At 41.1% G+C, this 27,369-nt stretch overlaps 1 protein-coding gene across 2 annotated transcripts in view; it reads left to right on the forward strand.

Moving 5' to 3' along the window:
- Positions 1-21,160: 21,160 nt before the first annotated feature.
- Positions 21,161-27,369, forward strand: part of Chrm2 (cholinergic receptor muscarinic 2) — a 122,008-nt gene continuing 115,799 nt past the window's right edge. The window contains exons 1-3 of one of the 2 annotated variants that reach the window (XM_026788579.1): positions 21,161-21,559; positions 21,796-21,943; positions 23,058-23,216. The gene's annotated coding sequence lies outside the window, so the exon portion shown is untranslated. The remainder of the gene's footprint in view (positions 21,560-21,795; positions 21,944-23,057; positions 23,217-27,369) is intronic. The other variant, XM_005365826.3, reaches the window with a different exon arrangement.

Consider the following 27,369-nt stretch of genomic DNA (forward strand, 5'->3'; position numbering starts at 1 on the left):
AGAAAAATATGCATAGGAGGATACATAGTTAAAGAAGAGTTTTAGTTGAGAAACAAAGACAATTAAAGCACATGTATGCCATTGTAAAATATTTGAGACAGGTAATGCTAAACAGTACAGTAGTGTTGTAAATTCAAACTTTACCAGGTAGCTTGATCTGATAATTCTAGTCTTCTTGAGCTCACCTTTTGATGAAATATAATCCTGCATGCCCTGGGCAAGTAAAAATGAGGCATAATCGCAAAATTTGCTGTGATTGTTTGCACAGAAAAGGATGACCCATGCTTTCTGGTTTGTATAAAATCTTGTGGGGAGGCGCTTCTTCCAGATCCAACCTCCTTTCCTTTTTTACATGGTTGTATCTTAGACAAACATCTGAGTACAACAGCTTTATGAAAGCAGTCAAATCACTTCCAAGCAGCTACCAGGACTCCCCGGGCAGAGTTTATTCTTCTTTTTCTAAGCATACAATTGATAAAGCTTAAGGGAAAACAACTAGGGTCCTAGAGTCGGACATCATTAACCTCTTTGTGGGACTATCTTCAAATGTGTGGTAGAAAATGACAGTGCGGCTGTTTGGGATAGCACAGTTACTCAAAGTTAACATCCCACTTGATGCAATCTATTTAAAACTTTATCGGGAGCTTAGATCACTCCCCTATAATTTAGAAGGCAGAGCAGAGAGAGACAGTTTGTTCTTAAAACAATGTAAGTGTGAGCTCCTGCAATGTTGACAGACCAACTTCCCTTCTGTGGAATAAAGGAACTCCTTTGACATAAGCAAGCAATCTCTAAACCCAGGTCAGTGATCAAGAGTTCACATAGCTTGTGCTTAGCTCCAGACCTTTAAAACAGGTGAGGTGATTGTCATGGAAGGGATAGAGGAAAGAACATAAGACGCAAGCAGAAGTCTGGCCCCTGGTTTCCCATTCTGCCATCCATGTTGCTATGACCTTTGGTAAGTCTTTCCCATCTTGGAACTGCAGTGCCCTTTGCTTTGAAGTGCTGAGGACTGACTAGAGTGTTGTAAAGATTTCCTTTGAAAACAGAAGTCTAAGGCATTTTACATTAGCTCTTTGTTTCCCCAGGGATGTTCGTGTTTTGTTCAATTCTTCCAGCTAAGCTGCTGCCTGAGCAATCGTCATAAATCACAGGGTTCACTGACTCGCTAACAACTCCTTTAGAAATCTTTATGCAACAAGCCAGGCTAAGAAATATCAAGGGTTGCTGCCATAAAGGACCTCTGGGGAAAAAAAAAAAAAGGTAAGAATGCATAATTCTGAAAACAACAAACAAAAGCAAAAGACACCCGGGGTATAAGAGAGAAAAGGGAGAAAGGGGAAATTTATCAGAATGAACTGTGCAGATAATCTGACCAAAGGATGAATAGGAGAAAATGGAGAAATGTGACTTCAGGATGGGGTGAGCTGGAGGTGCTACTGGGCTACACGGGGGTAAAGATGTGTTGCACCCAGATAGTGCAGCAAGACTTCAGCACCAGGAAAGAGCGAAGGAGGTGGCAGCAGCAGAACTGAGTTCACTCTTTCGGCAATCAGAGGGCTCTGAGCTTTTCCCAATGTTTTGGAGAAATAAATAAGCACGAATTCTCATATACAGCGGCTTTCTATCCATTGGTTGTTGAACTATCTGACAGAAGAAAGGGAGGTTAAGGTAACAAGTGGAGTAGAGTAATTGGGTAGTTGTTCCTATGATGGAGTGGGAGAAACTAGTCATCTGGAAGTGAGGATGCCGGAGGAAATTATGGGGAAGGAGAACAGTGATGTGTGCTGATCCTTCCTGGGAAGTGTGAGAAACAACAGCAGATGTAGGGACTCTCCACTGAGTAAGAAAAAACTCTGGGTATTGCATGTAGAGAGATTGAACTCTTACTTCCCATTGACAGAACAAAAAAAAATGCATCTTGACAGACACTTGGGCTTGGATTTTATTCCCCCCCCCCATTGGCCATTGAATAGGGAGGTGGTTCCTCCAGCTCTATAGAGACACAGGCTTATGCTGAGCTTCTGTAACAGCTGACATTATGACAAGGAGATTCTTTTTGATACAACACAAGCATAAACACATGGTCTGGTCATGAACATGATGTCTTACACTTCCTTACACTATTATCACCTAGTAAAAATATTTATCATTTTATTTTCATTTTTCTGAGCATATGCATGGGTCATATTCTTATCAGATCAAGAAAAAAGGGAATAGATTAAAATTTAAACTCTGGCAATTTTATGATGTAGTCATTCTTTGTAAAAAAGGAAAGTATATTTTATTCTAATATAGCCTCTCTAATTATAGATGACTCTGACTCTCTTGAATAGGCATACCCATGGAGCTAAGGATGCTGGGTATTCAACAATATTTTCTATAAGAGTGCTTGGATTTAGACCTATCTGAGTGGTCTACCCTAACCCTCATGGTGTGTAGTTTATGGAGCCTCTGGCTCTTTCCATGTAGTTCCTCTCATAACTGTTTGTTACAAGGGGTCCTTCACAGATCTCTCATAATATCTGAGAATAAACATAAAGGACCAAGAGAAGATGGTTTAGGGAGTCATTGTGAAATTTGTAATTGAAATGTGTCTACTTATCAGGAGTATAGCTGTTTTGTGTAGATTCAGATGGATACACAAAATGTCCATTTGCCCTTTTTCTCATGGCCAGTAAGTGCATCTATTTGATACTATTGCTTTCTTAAGGCTGTGGTAGTGGTTAGAGTGTCATCATTGTATTTTGTTACAATGATTATAGCCTAATCCATTCTGTTCCTGTTGAACTCAGAAAGGTTATGGTTTTCTCCAGTTGGATGCATATGATAGAATAATTTTTAGAAATTCCAACCACATTTTTTTTCCAATTGTAACCATCTCAAAAATACAAAACAATTACCAGATTTGGGAAAGTGTTCATTGTATGTAATGAAGGTAGCCTGAATAATAATTGACATCCCCTTACAATGGTTTCCAGATATTTCTTAAATACCTAATGAGAAACAGTTACTTTTCTGTGTATGGTGACACTTTCTTTGTGCATGGTTTTCCAGATGCTAGGCAAAGTCATGCTACATTAAGTAGGGAGCAGGCATCTTGCAATGTCTGTAGTCTGTAACATTTGCATCACTTTAGACATGTTAAACAGAAGATAGTCATATGGATTTCAACGGCTCCCATGCTTTTCCTTAGGGAAACCTGGATTAAGAACTACACATTCCAGGTAGGGCACCAACCACAGACCAAAGAAACCATGCCAGCCAAGTCTCGGTGAGTCAGTGAATATTCAGTGGGGATATGTACAGGAACATGGTTGAGGCGTTACCTAAAGCAACATGAGTGAATAGACAGTTGCAATGCTCAAAAACCCAACACTACATGGGCAATACTGATGAAAAGCACATGGCCGGATTGCTGCCCAGCTTGCAGGCAGCACCACCGAGGAGTTTCTTTTCTTCAGTAATTGCTTTCTGCTTATTTGACATTGGAGAATAGCCTTGTGGACCTTATATCATGAGAGTCCATAGTCTTAGGAGTCTCTTCCCTCCAGGAGAAAATGTCCAATTTGATTTTTGCACTCAGTTATTGTACAAAGTTTTGTTCTTCCCTAAAGCATTTCCATGCACCCATTGTTGTGATTCGTCCCCTCCCTCTTTTGTTCCTCCATTTCCCTTGTCCCTCTATCATATTCTTGCTGTCATTTTCCCCCCAGCAGATCACTTCTGCTTTATGTAATTTTTAGAGAAAATAGCTAGACCACAGCATGTGTGACTTAGTGGGGAAAGAACCAGCAGAGCCTGGGAAATCCTTGACAAAGGTTTATAAAATATCATTTCTGGGAGTTAAATTGAAGGCAGTATAGATTGAGTAAAACAAAGGCTGATCCTCATCACAGTTTCAGGAAAGGGTTTCGTCTGACAAACTCAGAGTCTGAGTCAATACCACCAGCTCAGACAGTCCCACGTTTCACCATCATGAGTCTGCATTGATCCCCTGCCCATGGTGGGGAGCTGTCTACCGGAAGCAGGAACTCCACGGGACCTACCAAGGGTGAACACTCAGTGATGTACAGCAGAGAGGATAATCTCAGATATGCAATTTCATAGGGTGTTATGATCATGGTATTGCTCATTCCCTGATAAAAACATGTTGTTCTAAAATATTTTGCATCTGAATATCACTAATCACTCCCAGTTTTATTGGCTACGATACTGAAGTGAGCCAAGTACTAAATTTAATGTGCACTTAAAAAACAAATCAGCTATCATTAGTAGTTAAATTTCCCCTTTCTGTTTATGCATAGACTCATAAAGACAAGTCTCTATATAATGTAAAATGTATTTTTGGAATAGTAAATATTTTGTATTTATCTTCTATTGAAATTCAGATGTTATATGAGAAAGTTATATTGACATGTTGTTGATATCTCTATAGTAACAGGACTAATCAGTGATTCTCAGAGACAAGATTTCTTGAGACCTGGGGCACAATGATTACTGTTTCCTGCAGTGTTTATTAAGACCTTCACAAATGAATCTTAAAAGCAATAGTTTCTGTTCATTAAACTTTCCACTTCTTTCAACAGCATAGTGGAACTTCTGTATTTTAATCAAAGAGAGATGGCTGGTCTCTTAATTAAAGAAGCCAAGTTTTCAATAATATCTGAACAATCCAGAAATCTGTGTGTAAAACGTAACAGTTATATGAATGTAATATGTGATTATTAGAAGCATGATCACAGCCATAACAATAGAGAAAATCTGAGTTTGTGTGTGCATTCTGCCATTGTATGACATGTACCCTCAGAGGAGTCATGTTAACTGGCCAATATTCTGACTTTTTATTTAGGAAAGGCTTTTTATATGACCTCTTCATATTGTTTCTAGGAAGATCAATTGAGCTATGATATCACAATTCAGGGACTGTGCATCTATGAGATCACACTGGAAACTAGAAATTGAGATTGCAAAATAAATTATTCATAGAGCTTATTCTTGGTATGCTAACATTCCTTATTCAAAGGAATTGAATAACCTCCTGAAAGCAGCTCTGTATTGTCTTCAAGTAAAACTGTATAGAATTATTCTGTGTACATAATTAACCTGTAGAAGAGTTATCTACCCTCTTATTCATTTACTTGCTCAACAAATGTTAATTGAGCACCTTCCAGGCATCGTATTAGAATACAGATATTTAATAGCTAATAAAAGTGGATCAAAATTATCTAAAGTCCCTATTCTCTGAGCTTTACACTCCACCTAAATCTTAGCTTGTGCCCTACTGTATACTCCCAGGAACACAGATTATGTAGTCAAGATTTGTATACAGGTAGTTTCATTAAGCACTAATATATCAGAGTCAAAGAAAGGGTAAAGCAGGCTTGCTAGAGGGAAACATTAATGATGTAGGTAGGTCTTCTTTCTATATGTTGCTTTCATTGGTTAATTAATAAAGAAACTGCTTGGCCTGATAGTTCAGAACATAGGTGGGTGGAATAGACAGAACAGAATGCTGGGAGAAAGAAGGCAGTGAGGTAGATGCTATAGCTCTCCTCTCCAAGATGGACACAGGTTAAGATCCTTCCTGGTAGGCCACCACCTCGTGGTGCTACACACATTATTAGAAATGGGTTTATCGAGATGTGAGAGTTAGCCAATAAGAGACTAGAACTAATGGGCCAGGCAGTGTTTAAAAGAATACAATTTGTGTGTTGTTATTTCGGGGCATAAGCTAGCCAGGCGGCTGAGAGATGGGTGGCGGGAAGCAGCCCACAGCTCCTTCTACACATTAAGCTGAGGCTGACTGAAGGGCAACAAGAACCTCAGCAAACCCCAGATGTAACTCCGGAACTGTTCAACCTTTCCATCAGTCAGTTATGAGAAGTGGGCTGAAGATACTGCTACCCAGGTGCCGTTTCCAGTGGAGTGGGGTTTATAAACTGGGAGCTGAGGACATACACTATTCCATGCATCTTGAGGAAAGAATGTCTAGCTCTCAAAGTTTTCCTGAGGTCTAGTGTCACCTAGGATAACAAACACATGCCCAGTATCTCTTTTCAGATGCAATGGAGAACAATCAAACACAGAAAGACATGATGAAGCTTTTGGGGAAAAGAGGAGATTTTATGCAGCCAAGTTTCTCTTGAGAGATTCCTAAAAGAAATGAGGAAGTGAAGCATAGAGTAGCAAAAAGAGCAGCATATGCAAAATCTTGGAGGCAGAAAATTTTAAATGCAACAAATGAAGCAAAGATTTACAAGGAGTGAAGTCAGAGATCTGATCTGTCATATGAGCCATCCTTCAGAGCTATCCTTCTCTAACATTATCTAATTTCTTATTGTTCCCCATCCCTGTTGGGCAAGAAACCACTAAGAAGGGGTAACTAAACTCCAATACTGTAATTGTTCTACTCTCTTCAGCTGAGTATAAGATCTACTTAATGGGCTCTTGAAAAGAGTTGCACTATCAAATACGTGTATTCATTTTACAGGGATTAAATCAGAGTCCTAATCTATCCCAGCTCATTATATCATTTGGGCAATGCAAGGCCAATGAATGTCCACAGAATAAGATAGATGAAATGGGCCTAATTGAGCCACCATTTGTCAATTTTTCATTAGTTCTCTTAATTAGAACTTGGTGAACGAGATTCAGACAATCTCCTATATGAGTCAATTAACTCCACAGACACTGAGGAATTGTGTACTCCCAACTTGGCTTTCAGTTCAGTTCACCTCAAAATATCCTTTTTAATGATAGATCATGTACAACAAACAATGCTTTACATCAAGTATACTAAGATAATCAATATGCAGTTCATGATTGCAAGAATATTACAAGAGAATTGGAGATGAAAATTTAGACCATGGGGCTCATTCTGGTAAGCTTTGTGGAAAGGCAATAGCTGGTCATCAATTATTAAATTGCCTTTGAACACAAGGAGGATAAGGCAAGTGAATTTAAGACAATCCATCAATACTACTAAAGTTTTAAGTTTTTAGAATGTGCCCTCATCAGCCTTAATGGTGGGACCAAAATATCATATCTATTTGTGTGTTTATGTATTATTTTGCACAAATACCAATTATCATGGTTTAAAATATGTGACTATACGTCCTAATTTATATATTGAAGTTTTAGCATCCACTACCAAGAATGCAGAACTTTGGAGTTATTGTATTTGCCAAGTTCAAAAGAAATCATAAAGATGGATGCTAGTCCATTATGACCAACAAACTACAAAAAGGGCAGATTTGGAAAAAGTATCTACTAAAGAAGAAATGCCATGAAAACACCAAGCCAATCATCTGCCTACACACCCAGGAGAGAAGCCTAGAGTGAGTCATTTTCTCATATCTTGGAATGAACTAAATCTGCCAACCTTTCTGTTGGTGTTCTCCAGTTCTTAAAACTTGAAGCTATGTGTTTCTGGTCTTCAGACACCCAGTTTATCGGACCATGTTATAGCAGCCACAGTAGAGAAATGCACTTAAGTCTAAATGCACTTTCAAGTAATGTCTTCTTGCATAAACGATTATGAGCTAATGCAATGGTTGATCTATGCTCATGTAGTTATCAAGCTTACATGGAAATGAGAGGTTCAAAAGTGCTCATTTTAAACACTGGAGTCGACAAATTTAGAAAATTAATATTAAATGTATACATTAAAAGGGGACCATGGGATCAGCCATCTCAGGATTACTTGGATAACTTAAATGTAGAAAAATCTGGAAGGGAATGCAGGGTAAGAAAACCTGTGTTTTATGTTTATGACCCTAGATGGCTCTGCTTCCTGGCTTTCTGAGGTAGTTAGTTCTTATTGCCATTCTTTTTCAACACTCTTGCCAAGACTCTAGTCAACCATTCCCTTTGTGTTTGCCCGCTTTCAACAGTTTCTTAGTCCTTATCATCAGGCACCACTGCCCAATGATTAGAAATCGGGTAACAAAGTCTAGAAGGTTCTATGTAAAATAAGAGAAGATGCTCTTCATAAGTGCCTAAGGAATTACAACAAAGACATGGCTTATGGTATTTTTTAAATATTTTGTTTTAAAGTAGAGAAGATAATCCTTTGTTTGTCTACTTTTCAAGGTAAGAATGTATCCATTGTCTAGATGGTTTTGAAAGTTTGATCTTTGACTAAGTATATTATTATGACTCTTCATTGGTCATAAAACATTCCAGCAGTGGTAGAAATGTGTGCAAGCCTGTGCATACTTCAGGTTTGCCCTGTGTTAATAGAATGGATCTTTTAAAATTCTTTTATCATTTTGTATGTGTGAGTATTTTGACTGCGTGTGTGTGTGTGTGTGTGTGTGTGTGTGTGTGTGTGTGTGTGCATTGTTATGCCCAGATAACGGAGTTCCCCCAAAATCAACTAGGAAACTGAATCCTGTATGTAAAAGGATTATTCTTACACAAGTTTGCAAACTCGGAATCTCCATGTGTCCAATGTCTTGGAGTGATCTGAGAGCCCCTGAGCTCAGTTGGGGTTGGGTTTTTGTGGTAGCAAAGATAGGGTGAGGAATTTCTAAGTTTCAGTACCCATGATTGGCTCACATTTGTCTAGTGGTGAGAAGTGATGGGTGTGTGCTGCTAGGTGATCCTACCGCCAATGGTTAGAAATTTCCTTTGGATGGTCTGTTCCTGGGTGGTGCCTGGATGGTCTCAGTTTGTGGTCTTTTTGGAACCAGGGTAAACTACTGAGACTCAGCCCTCTACTGAACTTGTCATGGTTGAGTCCTATATGTACCAAATGCACTTTGTTCTCTGGAGGCCAGAAGAGGGCACCAATCCTTGGAAGTAGAGTTACAGATTGTTGTCAATCACCCTGTCAGTGTTAGGAATCAAACTCCAGTCCTTTGTAAGAGAAGTCAGTGCTTTTAACCACTTATCAATCTCTTCAGCCCCAGTGGAATGAATCTTTGATCTATACATACTCAATACTGGAACAACTTGTAAGGGAAAGAAAAGTATCCAATTTTGGAGAAGAGTATTATTCTTTATTCTTTAATTAAGATCATCTGAAATGGTAGTTAATAGAGTGAGGCCTCTTTTAGAGCTCTTATGTCATGGTGCATACACTATTTAAAACTGCGGTAGGGGCAGAACCAGAGTCTATGGCATGTGTTTTGATCTGGATTCAACTGGAGTCCCAACCTGCACCTGCTGTGCCCTCCCTGCCTGCCCTGTTGAGCTTCTACTACATTCAGGCTCCCTAGGCAGTCTCTGCCTTGCCCACAGCTTCAATTACCACCTAGGAGCAAATGACTCACAAGGTTATATATCGAGCTTAGACCTTTATTTTGAGATCCAGATCTGTATTTTCAACTGTCTCCTTGTCAGCCCTTCTTGTTTGTCTCAAAGGTCCTTCAAACTCAATGCATTCAATATGATGCCTCCTCCTGAGAGCTTTGTTCTCTCCCAGTGTTTCCAGTTGCCATGAGGGCAACCCCATTGTAGGATGTCATCCATAGAGTCTCTTCTGCCAATCATATCTGGCCTTCACCAGATTCCATAAGACGTTCTTCATCCCATCTTTTGAAATCACCACCTAATTTTCACATTCTCACCCATAGCCACAGCTGCCTCTGTTTATTATTTGACTCTGCCTTTCGCTGTGATCATTTTTCTCCTCGTCCTTTTAACCCCTCCCCACTACTCCCCTCAGTGGTGAGAATGCACTTGTTGAAATCCACTGTACTGTAGTCCTTTACCTGACTCACTTGAATAGTCCATGATCCCCGGCTACTTTTATCGACTTCCTGCCTCCCTGATGTTCCCTTTCATGAAGATTGTGGCTCTCCTCACTTTATTTGCATCCCCCTTTTGACTTCCTGTCTTATTTCTTACCACAGAGCATTTGACTGCCTTTTTCTATCAAATCATTCTTTTTAGTGCTCATCTGTTAATTTCTACTCATCTGTTTAATGTTAACACACATTTTATTGCCTCAAACAAATCAGTCTCGAATTTGCAAGCAGATTTAATTGCCCCTACTGTGTATTTTTAGTGAAAGTAGACTTTTATTCCATTCCACAATCATAGTTTTATTTTTTAAGTGAAATTGTGTGATTACCTACTTAATATTGTAATTTATTTTGCTTAACATTTTATTTTAGGTATCTTTCCTAGAATAAGGAATATTGTGATTGCTTAATAAATATTGTGTCAAGAAAATATGAGCTAACAATTATTTATGGTCTTCTACTTATTGTCTCAATGTAAAATTATCAGAACACTGGATGGAGAAGATGGCTTAACGTGTACTGAACTTCCTGTACTTGTTCAAATCCACAGAATCCATGATAGCACACATGTTGTGTCCCAGTGCTACAATGGGGAGATAGAAGACCAAAACAAGACACTTCTCAAAAGCTCAAAGGGCAGCTAGACCGCTGTAAACAGTTGCAAACAAAGAGAGACCATTTAAAACAAGACGGAACATGGGGACCAGCAACCAAGTGTGCCATCTTATCTGCATATATACACTATGAAAAGTGCATTCACATAACTACTTCTTGCATAAATAGTCAAGTTTTATATCATACTTTGACTTCATATTCATGTTTGCAAGCAGGAATTACTCAGGTATCCACAGTGTGATTGCTGACATCCCAAACAGTATTGTGAAATCAGAGGGAAAGAAGAACCTAGAAGGTTTTCACCCTGGCAAAAAAAAAAATACTTATTCCTGAGTCCCATCAGTACTACCCATCATGACTCAGAAACAGACATAATCACATGATTTTATCCCATGATACCAAAGAGTGAACTATGAGTGTTTGATAAACAGCATAATAGACCATCTTTGTTATTTTCTTTTTTTGACTGTGACTTTTATGATGATTATTATTATCTGGTTGGTTTCTATCCTTATTAATTTTTATTTCTTTGTTCTTTCTACAGAAGGCCCGTGGAGACAATACTCTATCCTGGTTCACCTGTATGTCTAGCATGTAGCCCATGCATGACATAGGAGAGGCACTAAGTAAACACAATTTAGTAAATGAATGAATGAATAATTGATGGTGGTGATCTTAATCTCACCTTCCTCTGAGTGAGTACAGATAGTATTTAATTCAGTATCACTGGTGGTCTATAAAGACAGGCCAAAATTAAAGAGTCAGCAGAGAGACCTGGGAAAGGTAGTTCAGACTTGAAGAGTTCACAGAAGGTGCATTGCCATTGCATTACCAGGTCAAAGAGGATCCAACAATATGGCTCCTGTGGGCTTAGACAAAGCTCAGAAGAGAGAACTCAATGGTGACCAAAGAGCTACTTCACAACAACTTCTTTTTCAAATATTTCTTTCTCAGTTTACAGTTGCCACAATCACTCTCCATATCGCAGACATCTTAGAAGAGGCTAGCACAGAGAGAAATCCACCAAGGGGTCTACACACCCTGAATGTCCTCTCTCCAAGGTACTGACTTAAAACTGGAAATGATGACTGCACTGTCCCTAGTGCTGAATGCTTAGTGACAATAAACCACTTCCCCAAAAGGTCTCTCCCCTTTAAACTCCCCCCCCCCAGAAGGGTTATTATCATTGCTATACTTGACTGGAACATTTAAGTGCAATACTTGGAACAATCATACACCCAGTAACTTAAGGCATCCACCTGGGAACCAGGTTAAACATTTGTTAATATTTCTAGGTCATTTTATGGAGATTCTAAACTATACAAATTTGTTATTTTAAATTTACAATTAAGTAGCCAGAAATAAGGCTCATGAGGATAAATTCAAGTTTCTAAAATGACTGTGGTTTTACTTCAAGCTCTAAAGAACATTATTTTCTATGTATATATTCCCAACTAGAAGAGTTGCATTCTGCTCCAGACTGGTACCTCCTTAGATACTATTACTGACCACTCTCCTCACATAACTTCACTCAGATTCACATATTAGCCTGAACACCTCATTTTAATGCACCTTTGATTACCTTGAGCGTGTACAAATCATTTATCTTGTTTAAAGTTAACTCCTCACCAGACTTTTCTTTATTTGCCATTTAAATTTTTGATGGCATGTATGGTGAAATAATCTGTTTCCAGGGATTAAAAATATGGAGGTTTTTGAGGTGGACATAATTCTGCCTACCAGACTTGGTAAATGTAATCATTTCCATTAACAAAGCAATGATAAAACTAGTCACAAAAGCATAATGGATAGACAACGTGTGCCTTTAAATTATTATTTCAACACAGGGATATAACAAAATATCTTCAGTCATCTGAAACCTCTTAGGATGCAAATATCACCACATTGTCTTACTGTAGATAAGGAAAATTAAACATGAATGAATTAAATGGTTTATCTCAGGGCATGTCCTATGGAAGAATTCAAATTGTGATTCAGGTCATTTTCTGTTTTACATACATATAGCATTTTATTTTAGAAAACAATCAGAGTAAATCAATAAGTGGTTAACTTCTTTAGTTCATGAAAAATAAAATCACAAGAAGAATCAGCTACGTAAGTTAAAACTATAGCTAGGTGCATGGCATGTGTTTGTGTGCATGTGTGTGAGTGTGTGAGTGTAGGTGTTGGCAAAGTGAGCATTACTATAAGTCTGGGGTGTGATGAATACTCTGGTGCCCTATTTGACCTAGTTACAAGAACCTGACATCTCTAGATACAACTACGCACTTCAAACCTGTTAATAGTATTGTAGCTGGAGAATACTATGTGTAAAATTGAGCCTTTTTGTGAGAAGCTCAAGTTCGCCATTTAAAGCTCACCCCACTTCACAGATATGCTCACATGACAGGCATGTTTCAAGAGTTATTTTTAAGTGAACCAGGATGGTCAGTGTTGTGATGGTGAGCATTTTTGATGGACATTAGATTTAGGAGGTGAACGGTCACTTGAGGTCTGCCCCTAAATGAACTGTCTTCTAATCTGTGCCGCTTGGAGCTGTATTGTGATGAATTGTCTATGTTAGGGAACCACTTTTGTCCTTGTCAGCTAACTGAAAGCTAAACAAACGCTCTTCATGTTTATCCACAGTCACATAGATGATCTTAAAGTATGCTGCCTTCTGGGTAGTGTTTGCTTTGGGAAACGGGCATGGAAGATGCTATTTATATCTTTAATAAAGCATTTAGATTAATTTTTATAGTTCATCATGGCTCCCTTTGGAGAGAAACAGGGCACACTGGGTTAGGGTATCAGACTCTGACCCTTATCCTCAGTGACTAGCCTGCCAAACATTTCAATTCTCTCCCTGGCCCCGTCAGAGCACACCCAGACTATTTTGAGTACATTCTTTCCCTCTGTGCCGTCAGGTTTCTAAAGAAGTTGAAGTGCCGCTACACAGGGGAGACAGTGAAGGAAGGGAAAGCCATAGACGCATTTTCACAGCTGTTTTGTTTCCAGTGCCCACTTTCGCTAAGAGCTAAATACAGTGGACTTACGAGATGCATTCGAACAGATTAGAGCTTCAAGTTTAGTATGACAGCCATGCTGCAGTTTTAGAAGTTTAACAAAGGAGCAGAAAAGTGTAACGGCTTGCTGTCTTTTCCTGACAGCTCTTATTTTCTCTGCTTGTACCTTTTGTGGACGTACTTTGGGGTCGATGTAGGAGGAATGTTTCTCGGTGGGTTTTCATGGGTCATGAGCACCAGCTTCAATGGGACATCTAACATTTCTTACTAAATGCCCTTTCCATAATTTCCTACCAAACACACCACTCTATCTATCTATCTATCTATCTATCTATCTATCTATCTATCTATCTATCTATCTTTCTTTCTTTCTTTCTTTCTTTCTTTCTATCTTTCTTTCTTTTTTCTTTCTATTTACATATATATATATACATATATATCTTTGTGTATGTGTCTTCCTCTCTCCTTTATTCACTTTCCATGTTGTGAAATAATACAACAATTCTTAATTTATTTTGGTTTTACGGTTTCTATTGGTCTTTCAATTCAGTGCTTTCCTTTTAACTATTTATTATTAAATATTTAAGTATTAATTTGTAAGTTGCATTCACTATACATGACTCTAGCTTGTAAACAAAATATCAAGTATAAGTTCTATCATGAGTAAAGAGTAAAATAAGAAACTGTGTTGACTCTTACATTTCAAATAGAGCCATGTCTAAGTAGTCATAGTAAAATAAATTATACCAGTGTGAGATTTTCAAATATTTATGAATAATCTAGGACTAGAGAGGTGGATCAGTGGTTAAAAGTACTGCTCTTCTAGAAGACCTGGGTTCAATTCTCAGCACCCAGAAGGTGGATGAATCATAACTGTCCAGAAATCTGGTTCCAGAGGATCTGATACCCTCTTCTGGCTTCAGGAGGCATTGCATGCACATGGTGCACAGGCATACATGGTGCAAAATAGCATTAAGCATAAAGTAAAATAAACAAAAGTTTGAAAACTTACATTTATGTTAACATGTATAATAGTTTATAGGCACAAATGAAAGTCAATAGCAAGTAAAACTTCTAACCTAGCATGAATTTCGAAGTCTTCCATGAGAATCATCATGTTTTCTAGTGGGATTTTAAGAAATGTCTCCTACAATTGTCAAGTTGTCAACTAACATTTCACACAGAGTTGGAAGTCAATGCACATGGATGAAACTGACTTGGCCAATGAAGAAAGAGCTCATTGTACTTACAGCCTATCTATAGTGACAACACTCTAAAACATTAAAGACCCAATTAAGGACAAAAGACTGTCCAGTAGCAATCTAAGAAGGGAAAATCTCACCGCCGATTATAACTACAGTGTCAAAACTTATGGTCAACATTGCCTGGTGACTATACAATATCTACTAGAATTAAAAAATATTGAATAATTGGACATGAGATAATACTTAGAAACCAATAATGGTCTGGAAAACATTTCTGAATTAAGTGATGAGAAAGAGAAACTGGATTTGTTTGATAAATACATATATTATTGTGTCTTAGTTTATACTGTTTTAGCATCAGCTGTGTTTTTAAATGGCTCAATTTGTTTAAAAGTGGTAGATGTCATTGTTCATATTTTTAGAACCCAGGGAAAAGCAAGTATTAATGACTTTCTGTGACAAGATCTAAGACAGGTCTCTGCCTCAGAGTAAAAATTTTATTCTTCCTTATTGATGTTGCCCCAAAATAAGGGGTACCTAGAGTTCATAGCTTAGACCAAGAGCAACTGAGTCCATAAAAGTAAAGAAAGGGAGTGAGACACAGTATTTACTGGTATAACTTGGGAAACAGAATTAATTTTCTGCCTAAATATAATTTCCTTCTCTCCAGCCATGTAGTTCTTGATAGTCTCCCAATTGTTATTTTTAATTAGGAAATAAACAACAGCTGAATGGAAGGAATGTGAATTTGAAAAGAAAGAGGTGCAGTTTTAGCAAGCCTACTTCTTAGCTGTCTTCCTTCCCTGGTTCCTCTCTGACACAGTCCAGCAGACACTGATATCGGCATAATGGCATAGAACTGTCTCCCCAGGACCATTGTTCTTAGCACCTTCAAGTTGGCAGTCCGCGTCCTTATTCTCTCATGTAATATTGCTGGTCTGCTCTAGGGTAAGATTCATAGAAACCATATAGGAAATCTTCTCAGGGATGCTCAAACAAAGCGAGGGTATGAATCATGGTTCAAGGAAGACTTCTAGTTTCTTAGTTCGTTCTGTGAACGAGGACTCCAGTTCTTAGTGACCTTTCCCCCACCCTCACTGCCGCTGTATAATTAGAACAACTACAACAGTCATAGTTAAGTGTCTTTTTTCTCAAGAAATTACAGAAATAATCATGTGCCAGAAACATTCATTTCTAAATATGCAGTCAGCTTATTGTTTATAAAACACAAAATTATAAAAGTTAATAAACAAGAGTCGTATAGAGGAGACAAGACATACAGCCTAGAGCACGTCACCTTGGGTGAAGAGTCTGCAGAAACACCTTCCTACCTTGACTTCATCACTTCTGCATCACTGGAAACTAGATCACAGTACTCAAAGAGGGGGGTTTTGTGTGCCTCTCTGACTGCTAGAATACATGGGCCCTAGACTCTACTTCACAAACACGGACAATGCCACTAGCATTGGTTACTTCACTGGTGACGAACTGGAATATTTAAACATTCTTTCATCACCCATAAGACCACACTTGTCCCAGGCTTCCAAATCATAATACAGTATAAGTCAGCTAGATGCCACTCCTAGAATCAGCTTCCTGATGTACACAAACAGCATGGCTCCTTTCTTAATCCTTCATGTCCTACATCAAATATTTTATCTATGGTTCATAAGAGAAATGGTTTCATTTTTCCCTTAAGTTGGATCTAAAAGCTCTTGGCTATTTCATATAATGGATATATAAGAAAATAAGGAATGTCTTTTATTATTTTGTTGAACTACTGCCAATACCTTAAATGCAGTTTTCGTGGAGATTCCATCAATGCTCAGAGCAGCTCATGGCACTGCACAGCACTGTTGGAGAAAAGCATAATCAGGGTAGCCCTGTTTGCTTGTGATCTGTCCAATAAGAAATGTTTTTCCACCAAGCCATAGACACTGTGTGCCCCATATCAGGCATCAATAACACAACAGAACATTGTGTCTGCTATGGAGTTCTCAGGGTAGGTGTTGAGTGGTAATCATTGAAGACTCACTGAAGACATCCAATGATTACCAATACATGTTTAGTTGGCATCCGTTTAAAATTAGCTCTCTTTATAAGGTAATGTTTGTCAATGAAGGAAGAACTCGTAGAGATGGAGCACACGCATTGTACCTAGGGCTGCTTCATTTGCCTCTCTGGGGATTTATAGGATACTGCCCTTGAGAACTCCTATAAATGCTGTCCTTAAGCCACAAATTCAACCACCTTGTGGAATAAAAGAGGAAGAAAGGACATGTTCAGCCTGTATCTTTGTTGGCACAGTAAATCAAGACTTGCTTTAGTGATTGCTTCCTCGGGCATCCTACTAGGAGAAAGAGCAGATCCGCATACGGTTATATTACTACTAGCCACACTCAAATGAGTCTTTTGCAAAAACACTCTTTTCTGCATGATAGCTATCTTGTTCACTCTGGAGGAATAGAGAGTGAATCAAGTTTAGTGAGGAAGTTTTGGGGTGCTGCTATGGTCCCCAAATGGGTTTCTTTATCTTGGCGCAGCATCTCCAACTTTCCCATTGCTTGCTCAGGAAACTAGTCTATTATTTGATCTGAGGAAATATATGGATCTCTTACTCCCATGAGTAAGAGATTAGTTGGCCCAAAATTCTATGGAAAGCAGGTTTCCCTATAGACTACCTTGGTGTTAAGAATCCCTGGAAGAAGACTCTTCCTTCTTCTGAGTTACTGATTCAAATCATTGTGCAACGCCAAGAGCAGGCTCCCTTCGAACTCTCTGGAATCTTATCTCCACCTGAAATTCCAGCATCCAACTTAGACTTCAGAAAAAAAAAGTTAAATTGTATGTCAAAATTATACTTGGAAACGGATGCAGTTGGCGCAGCTCAGCTCCTGTGTTAGGGGCTCCCCTCTCTAAGTGGGTCTTCAGCTTTGCCGCCCTGGCGAAGGAGTGCATACAGACTAAACGCTCCTCTAACAACCATGTATCACACCTGCGTGTTTCCATCTGCGGACCTAACTGCTCACTTCTCAGCAGCTGCTTCGCATTTTGCAGTCATGGTGCCCCTCCTCCCCCCGCCGTTTCCTCCTTCTTAATATTCCCTGTTTGTAACAGAGCTCGGTATTTTAAATATTTTAGACTCAGCAGCAGTAAATGTTTTCAGGCTTTGGATAACACTTTCAAGGCTAAGACAGAGTGAGTTTAAAACATCTGTGATGCAAAACTTCAAGGAAAAGGAAGAGAAAAAAATAGCAGGGGCATTGTTTGTCAGGCTGTCGCTAAACGTTGTCGCTCAGAATCAGTCCCGTTTGTGTTTGAAAACTTCTTGTTGCGGGATATGCAAAAGAAAGGCTTGGGATTTTTCTATGAGAAAAGGACATCATCTTTGCTAGCTGAAGAATAGAAGCTTTAAATTACTCTCTGGGAGGGTCTGTAGGAAAAATAAATAACTCTAGGAAAAATGGCATGCCTATTGTAGGACTGTTATTAAGATTTTAAAACAACAGAGCTACTGAAAAGCCCATTTCAAGTGGTAGCTGTCACTGGAAGACTCACTTTGAACCCACGAATGTTATATTCCAAACTGAATCATGACAGAGAAAAGCTCCTGGGTATGCATCCCAGGAATCGGGCTGCTTTTCCTGAACCTCTAGTTGCTAAGCCTCATGGTCCCTGTTCACCTCTTGGAACACTTTTGTGAGTGGGAGACTGAGGGAAACAGAATCTATTCTGGTTCGTTTTCCTGCCATAAGCAAAGCCTTCCCCTGTATTTTCTCAGATCACTGAAAATAGAAAAAGTGGGAAGGGGCAAAAAGTAGGGCTGCCATACCAGGTGGGAAACCACCACCAGAGCTCAACTCATCCTCTAAATCCACTTACAAGGAGAGAGTGCTGATTTGTGCACCTGATTATTGAAGCCCAGTTACACTTGCACTGAAATCAACCTGGTGCGGTAAAATATGAATCACATCCCCAGGAGTGAGACCCAATCAGATCTCTTCTTCTTCTCTTACTGGTGACCTTATTTATAGTCTTATTCAAAAGTGAACTTTCTCAAAGATTCAAAGTCATCCCCTCCGGGCACTGGCGCTCTTCACTGCGTGTGTAAAGCTATGGTTACAAGGTGGTAGGTAATGAAGTTTGACTTCACAAGTGGAAATTACTAATTTATTAGAGTGCTATGAGGTGGAAAATAGGCATGCAGATAAAGGAAAACCCACAGATGCATTCCACAAAGTCTTTAAGATGCACTTTTGAAAATGTTCCACACCAAGAGTTACTAATAAATGCAAGTGCTATATTCCTGGGGTGAAAGAACACTCTTTTATCTCAAAAAGTGAACTTGCTTAAGAGATGAAAATAAAATCCTCAGAAGACACATGATCATTTCCTGTACAACTAGAAACTAGAAGGGGTTGGGGCGGGGATAAGGACCCTGGGGCCAGTGTGGGGATGGGTTATGTTTAAGGTGCATCTTGCCTCTCTCTGGTGGGTAGTTTCATTGGCTCTGATGGCAATGCTCCCTGATAAACACTCTCAAAGAGGTCACAGGCATGACCCAGCAATCAGAATCCTTAAATCTTGACTGCCACCTTGCAGTCATAGCCAATTTGTCATGTGCCAACAGTTCTGCTGAGGACTCTGCACTGATTGATTCTGCTGTTCTATGTAACAAATCTAGAAGATATTGCTAAACCCATTTTACAGTCTAAAAAGTTGACTTTCCGGGTAGTTAAATAATTTCTCCACCACACAGTGAGAGGCAGAGATACAAGTAAACATGATAAAGTTGTTCACAGAGATGACTTTAGAGAAGAAAATGGGCACCATCAATGTTTGCTTACTGAAAGTACTGTTTCTGTCTGCAGCTCCTCACAAAAGCCAGATGTGTTTGTGAACCTTTGCTGGCTATTGTCTTCCCTTCTTGGAATAGGTAGAATCCTATTAGGAAGAAAGCATGCATGATGGGAAACAAAATCAGAACCAGAGTACTAATGAACAAATGCCTGGATTTTCTTTTTTGTTGCTGCTCAGGAATGTATCATTCCTTTTTTTTCCCCAGCTTCAGTGTGTGTGTGTGTGTGTGTGTGTGTGTGTGTGTGTGTGTGTGTGTGTGTGTGTATGCAGGCATGCACACATATCCATTCAAAAAACCTCAGGTACATTATGACAGTGTGGCTTTCTGAAGCCTTTTTAGAGGTAATGGCAGACAGAATGATTGTGAACTGATTTTCAAGAGTACCCAACAGAGAAAATAATGAAAAAATTCAGATATTTACTGCCAGAAACCCAATGCTGGTAGAGGTTGGGGGCAAAGTTGAACTGAATTGCCTTTCTCAAACAAGACTCTTGGTGGCATGCCTGTATGGACACGGAGGGCAGAGACATAGCATTGCCGTTCTTTATTCCAGGGTAGCTTTGATCAAGCAAAATTGAATTTGTGTCAGGGCCTGCTGAGACACAGCAATAGGATTTTCATTTATCAGTGAATTTGTATTAGAGTATAATTCATAGTCTTAATGGGGAACCTGTGTATAAGAGCTCCATGTTCATGTTTCTTCTCAAAGATGAAAAACTTAGAAAAGGAACTGTGGCTTCCTTATCCTGCGTGCCCTTTAACACCCCACAAAGGCCAGGGCAACAAAAACTGTATTTCCCACTGGGCATATTAAATAGCAATTTCTCTGTCGCAGTCATCACAAAGCAGACGTGTCCCATTCTTTGTGATCTAGTTTAAGGTCCCAGCTGTTTCTTCTTTAATTCTATTTGGAAATCATGTAACATCATATTTATGTAACACATATTCATGCCATCATATGCAGTATACACTATCAAAAGTAAATATTGTCCTCCACCATGCATCAAACAGGGTCTGTACTTTAAAATCTTGGGTAAATCTTTGGAAGGAATTAAAATAATTAAATAATTAAAATAAAGTAAAACAAAAATTAGTCCATGCTCTAAACACAGGAAGTTCATATCTTTTATTTTCCTCAGAGACATCTACCCCCCCCCCCAATTAAAAGCTTCACGAGCACTCTGTAGCCTACTACTGCCCATTAGTAGGTAGAAAACATAGGCACAGGCCTTATTTGTAAAATAAAAAAAAGTAAAGACAGATAAATAAATACCTATTTCTCCCTAAAACATTACTCAACATCAAAGAAATAAACAAGCTGGACAGTTCGCCCTGACTGTAAAGTATGCTGCGTTTGTTCTAGCATTTCCCCACCTGGAAACACACGGGGTTTGTGTCTTCTGCAATCAACAAGCCTTCTTCCCAACGTGCCCTGTCACCTTTGTAGCAACCGGGCACTTGCTGGCATGGGACCTAGGGGTGCTGGTGGTGATTGCAAAGGTTGTGGTGTAGAAAATGCAGACGGAGAGCTGGGCTCTGGGGACACGGACATGGAGAGATGCAGAAAAGAGCTGGGAGAAAAAGCTGTCATATTTGCTCGCAAGAACCGCCAAATCAGAGCGCAGAGAAGATTTCATTGGAGGAGCCCCTTCAACAGCAACTAATCCTGTCAGATCGAAAGAAAATTGTAAATGTTCTCTCCAGAAACTGTCCGCCCATTGCAGCTAATCGAACACAAACGCACAAATAGAGACACCACTCTCGCTCTCTTGCTACACACAGCGGGTGAGGGCGCAGAGACCCTTTCTGGGGAGGAGGCACGCGGGAGCACACACACACGCACACGCGCGCGCGCACACACAAACACTTACTTGCTCGCACACACGCACACGACAGCCTGCGGGCTTGGCCAGAGCCCTGAAGTCGCAGATCCTACTAGGAAATCGCCAGAGGCGCTGGGAGAAGTGGAAGAGCGCGGCTCACAGACTCTAATTACTACTTCCCCGACACTCGGGTGAAGAAATGAAGCCCGCCCAGCTCTTCGCCATATCCAAGTCTCCTTTCTGTTTCGGTGTCCACAGTCATCTCCCTGAAAGCCAGGTTTGAAAGTCTTATTTATCTGTCTTTAGGGGGGGTGTGATGTTCAAGGTGGCGCGCAGAGGCAAATTAACTCCAGTCTGAACAGCCCATTGGGTCCCAGTCTGGCCAAGCTGCAGGACCGATGTGAGGTGCCCCACAGCTATCCGGGAGCCTGGGGGTCTGCAGTCTCCCGTTTCCCTCGTCCCACCCGTCTAAGTGCCGCGGCGACAACTAATCTTTCGCTTTTCTCTTGCAAGATCCAGGGAGAAGGAGAGCGTGTGGCCAGCTGCGGACTCTAAGCTGTGCAGCTCGCGCCGGAGCGGGTCCAACTTGAGCCCGCCAAAGGCTCCTCGCTCCGGCCAGACTCCACCAGATCGCAGCCACGGGCGACTAAGTCAGCTACAGGTAAAGACAATGCCACACCGCCGGGTTCTTTGATTGTTCACACCAAGGGCCCTGGTACCTTGCAGTTTCTCCCTATCACCCGACTCTGGCCGCAGAGGGGCTGGGTCTGGAGGAATTGTTTGGTGGTCCCCGCAAACACGGTCCCCGTGCCGGTTTTCTAAAGGAAACTTTAGCATCTGGGGCTTGCAGGAGGGGACACGTACCTTGGCGGGTCTGAAAGGGGGGCGCAGCTGGGACAGGGGAACCTTTGAGGTCGCCAAGTCTAGGGGAATGTGACGAAAACTGCCTGTGAGCGGCGCTACCTTAGCATGTCTGGGTCTTTGAGCTTGACATCCGACCCTTCTCCTCTTCATCCGACCGCCCTCCCCAAGAAGCTGCTTTGGGGAAGGCAAAGAGAGCTCAGTCTCTCTGGCCACTCAGTCCCCTTAGCTCTGTGCCCCTAGAGCGCACTGCGTTTAGGGTGGAGGCCGCTCGGGTTCCCACTCCACACTGTCCTCTGACTCCGCCTTGGGAGAGAGCCTTCGCATGAGAGAGACAGGTTTGCGGCTGCGGTTGATCCACGGACCTTGGCCAAAGGGCAGGGAGAATTAGGTTCTAGGGAAGGGTCCAGAAGGGATCAGGGACTCCTCTGCAAGCCAGTTCTCCTCCCCACAAGGTTGATTGTCCACTGTGGCTGAGGAAAGGAGCCCCAGTTCAGAGCTGTTGGGGTCTCAGACTCTGAGGGACCTTGGTCACTCAACTCATGGTGGGTACTGGAGCACTCTGCAGGGCGTAGATAGGGGGACATTGTGCCGCAAATGACCTTTACTGTTTGCACCTGCGGAGCTGGGCTATCACCCCTAACTTGTGGCTCTGGGAGCCTGTGAGGTGTGGTCCAAACCCAGTGGCAGACAGAAAACACAGGAATTCCACCTGTGCGCTCCACCCTTCCATGTCCCTGGAGTGTCACTAGCTGAGTCGGAAGGGAGGCTAGCGTTGCAGAGCGTTCCAAGGGTAAGAATTCGCCCAAATTGTCGACACCTACGGAGGTGAGGGGGCACAGTCGGCCTCTGTCCTCCGACATCGACATCACATGCCTTCCCCCTTTCTATCTCTGTCCTTCTGCTCCCTGGAGGCTCTTTAGAGCCACAAAACAGTCCAAGAGAGGGTCGACCGGTCTTTCAGCCCCTTTCTGTGATGCAGACTCAGGAGCTTGTGTGCATATACCCGCGGAGAGAAGCGCTTGCTGCCAAGAGGCGGGAGGAGGGCAGAGAAATGGAAGTAAACGCTTAAGGCAAGTAGAAATGCCCGCTCACACATCACCCAGGCTGCCCTCTCTTGTCCTTGTGTCACTTCACGGTCCCTGTGCTTCTGTTCCTACAGCCTTACTGCTCCAAATCTTCCCGTGGGGTGGGGGTAGGGACGAAGGGAGCCGGTTAAATCTTTTCCCCTCGCTCCTATGCTCGAGGTTCGCAATCTCCCACGCTGACCTTACGTTCCTCTCTACTTCTTTCCTTTTTGTCTAGTTTTGCTTTCCTTGCTTTTTCTTTTAGCTGGGTGACGGTGGGTATATGGAAATCCTGTGGTGTTCAGTCCCTCCAGTCACAAGCACCCAGAGAGACACAAACCCACATTCCAATGCTCAGCCATGCAGGTTTTAGAGCTCCAGTACCCAGCCACCGTTGGGCATTCCCCCAGCATCTGCAGCCTTGGCCATCTTTGCTGAGGCTTATGTCTTGGTCCAGCTAAGTGGCCAAGTTGTGGCCACTCCCTGGAGAAACCCTAGGGCAATCAGACAGATCTTGGCAATTTGATGTGTGTGGGGGGAGGGGAGGTAGGGAGGCTGTGCTGGGGTAGTTGAAAAGGTGAGCGCTTCTGAGGTGTAGTGAGAGGCAGTTTTCCTGTTCCAACACTGGGTTCCTTGTTCCAGACCAACTAGTTGCAGATTTTTTTCCAACCTGCGCAGAATAAATAGATAGCAGAGGGCCAGAGTAGGTCTGCCCTGTCCTGTCATTCTCTTCCTTTATGTCCATTCCTGTAATCCGTCTTCCCTCTAAGCATCAGCTGAGCTCCTAAACTCCAGGATAACCGACTCTGGGTGGTGGGGCAAAGGCTTTCATAACGTTTTCTGCAATTAGGTGCATAAGCATAAGCTGCCTTGATAAGCATACGGGTGGATGAATGTTCATGTTTTCATTGCTGAGCAATAACGGGGAGGTTGATCCACTTAACAGAGAAACCCTTCACAGCCCCTGGGTCGTCTTGAAGAATATTGCAAAGACACTAATGGTTGTAAAGATGACCAGTCGATTGAGCCAACGCACAGTTGAAGTTCCGTTCTGAAAACTGTATTGGGTTGCAGTTTGAGACTGTGGTCAAATGAATGGAAGAACTTTGTGCCAACAATGTCGCAGCCTTGCCTTAGGAAAAGGACTGAGGAAGTCACTTGAAAGCCAGAGGAGTTCTGATTATCATGCTGTGTTGAGGATTTGGCAATGCAATTGACAAATCACTTCTCATCCATTCTCTAGACTTTCTGAGATGATATAATATTGGCAAATACATTCAAAAAATACAAAATAGACTCCTTAAAGGCTGGGGCCCTCTGCCCAAGTTTGTCTATTGCTTGGGAGTTCAGTGAATAGAGCAGAGAGTCCACTATAGAGGAAAGTTGAGGTGTCGGACCCAGAAGAAGGAGAAGGCGGTCTGCCAGATGTTTTGTCATCCTGTTAAAGGAGAAATGATGTGTGCTTATGTAAGTGTGCCTGAGGCTGCCTGGAGGGGAACTGGAGGAAGAAAATAAGTGGATTGCAATATCCCGATCATAGTTCAAGTGCATGAGAACCCAGAAAACATGTTTGAAGCTCTCAAATGACTTCAGAGGTAGCCGTGGAAGAGATTAACAGTTAAAATATACTTGAAAACCTTCCTGCAATGAGCTCCCATGGGCAACCAATTTGTGTGTGTAGGGGGATAAACTGTTTTCTTTTTTTAAAAAAAAACAAATTTCTCTAAAAGTGACTTTATATTATTCTTTTCCCAAACAGCACCCCCACCACTGCCTCAGTCAGGCAATGGGACACATTTTTATTTTGAGAGGATGGTTTCCCGAATCTTATCTAGAGTAGCCTGCCCTCAGGGCCAAGGGTGGTGGAGGGCTTCAGCATCTTTAGAAGTGGCTAGCCTGCTGTTTGGCAGAAGAAAATAGAAGGTGTGCCTGCTCAGGGGTCAATGCAGAGCAAGCTGTCTGATGGGAAGGTGTGCGTCTCCCAGGCCCACAACAATGAATAAAGTAGAAGAAGGTGTAGAAGAATGAGAGAATTTAGAAAAAGGAAACATAAAGGCAGGGACCTCCGAACATGACCTTAATAGAACGTGGTTCAGCATCCACTCCTGACATGGTCTTGGTACCTCACTATGTGAAACAATGTTCCCAAGTATCTACCTACCTAAGTACCCAGAGACCTTTCTCCATCTGATTTTAGCATGTCTTTTAACTCTTTTATTCAGTAAGATGAAGACTGACAAACAACAGAGTTCCCTCGAAGGACTGCTTTTCTTCATAACAATTGCTTGCTCTGATACATTATTTTGGATGTCCATGCTGTATTCCCTCAAGGACTCATATGCCTTAAACCCTGTTAATATCCCCCTTGTGGCCATTAACACCATCTTTATCATTTGTTCCCACTCTGTTTCCTTAGGCTCATCTAGCAGATGTCCCAACCTCTTTTATTAGAGGCCAATAGGCAAGTGTACTGTCTGCACCTCCTAGGTTCTGCTCGGTTGTCTTCTTGTGTGATAATATGTACGTCACGTATGCCTGCATGGTCCTCTGTGTGTGTGTTTTGGAGACAGAGAGGGGGGAAGGACGGGGCGTCAATCATGGGAAGCAGGTCATCTTTCCTTAGGCACTTTCAAACTTTAGGCTAAATCCCTGGCTACTTTCCTAAGCAGCTTACATGCATTATATTATCGGTTTTGCTACAAATCCCTACAATTTTAAATAGTGTCAAGCTCATACCAGGAGCTTAATAAATCTTTTTTGAATGAGTAAATATATGAGTCCATTTTCTCACTGCAAAAATTCTAAAACATAGGTGCTATATTTCTTGATTTTTACAGGAATGAAAACCCACAATCACAGAGACCCAGTGATGATCCAAAATTAAAAAGCTAGTATGTTGCAACCCCAAGATGCCAATGCAGCCAGTTGGACTCTTGTGTTATCATTCTGATACTGTACCAACTGACTATGTACAGAGGCATTCTGTGGTTTGCCTGTGTTTGGGGATACAGCATTGTGATATCAAGTTTGCAATCATGTTCCCTCCGTCCATTTAATTCAACTCTGCCTTTTCTGATTAGATCCCCTATATCCCAGCAAAAAAGAATCCATGCCAACTAGATTCTTAGTTGGCATGACATGCTTATTCTACTTAGGTAGTTATTATTCCTGGTGGAAGAAAGCAAAGGCATGAAGATTACCAGGCGTCTTGCCAGGTGCCACATCCACCTCTCAGCTAAAAGGCAAGAGAACAAAATAGAGTTCTAATGGCTTCCAGTTGAACTCATGACAGGCAGATAAATAGAATCCCCCAAAGTGAAACATCTAAGTAACATCTAAGTACTTCACGACAAAGTTCATAAGCAACATCCCTTCTAGCTGTCTCTTCCTTGTATTATGGTGAATGGATTTCTCTCTACTACCTTTTTTCCCCTTTTGACACTCAGGTTCTAAATTTCAATGGTTTCTTTTAATTTCATTCAGACTTTATTGTCGACCTCTGCTTTGCAAGGAAATGTGGCTTTGTGAGCTGCTATCAGCTGGGGAGGAGGAAGAGGAAAAGCCTTGGAGCTTCTATGCTATCTATTCTTGCCTTACTTCATTTTCTTTTTCTCACATGCCCAAGTTCCTTTTATACTATGACCTAAATATACAATCATTTTAGCTGCTGCTGTTACCATGGTAATGTTTCATGGTAGATAAGGGTATACTATAGTTTCTGTCATTAGTAGTGGAGTTCTTTTCCCCCCAAACCTTCTCCCTCTAGCCCAGCTGACTATGCCTAATGATGCCCTCTGGTGTTCAAAGGTGGGAAGCGCATTGGTTTGTTTATGAGTAGCTCATTGTTTAAAGCTTAGGAGGCACTTTAATCTCAACCTGAAAACGGGCATAGGTATAATAAGGTTTAATTAGTATAGTTTAAACAATGATATTTTAATAACACTTCTCGTTTTTTTAAGTATGTTAAATGCTTTTTACAATGTGGAGTTTTAGAAAGTTCCAGTTAAAGGAGGTAGACCTACTGTACCCTTGTATGCTTAAGATAACTGTGAACTCTTCTTATGGGAGACAGAGAGCTTCCGCGGAAGTATTTTCAGAGGAGAATCTAGTAGATTATCCTGCATGCTTTGGTCTTTGGATGTAAAACTGGGAAGTCTTA

The sequence above is a fragment of the Microtus ochrogaster genome, unplaced genomic scaffold (genome assembly GCF_000317375.1).
Source record: "Microtus ochrogaster isolate Prairie Vole_2 unplaced genomic scaffold, MicOch1.0 UNK4, whole genome shotgun sequence".
Classification (NCBI taxonomy): Eukaryota; Metazoa; Chordata; class Mammalia; order Rodentia; family Cricetidae; genus Microtus; species Microtus ochrogaster.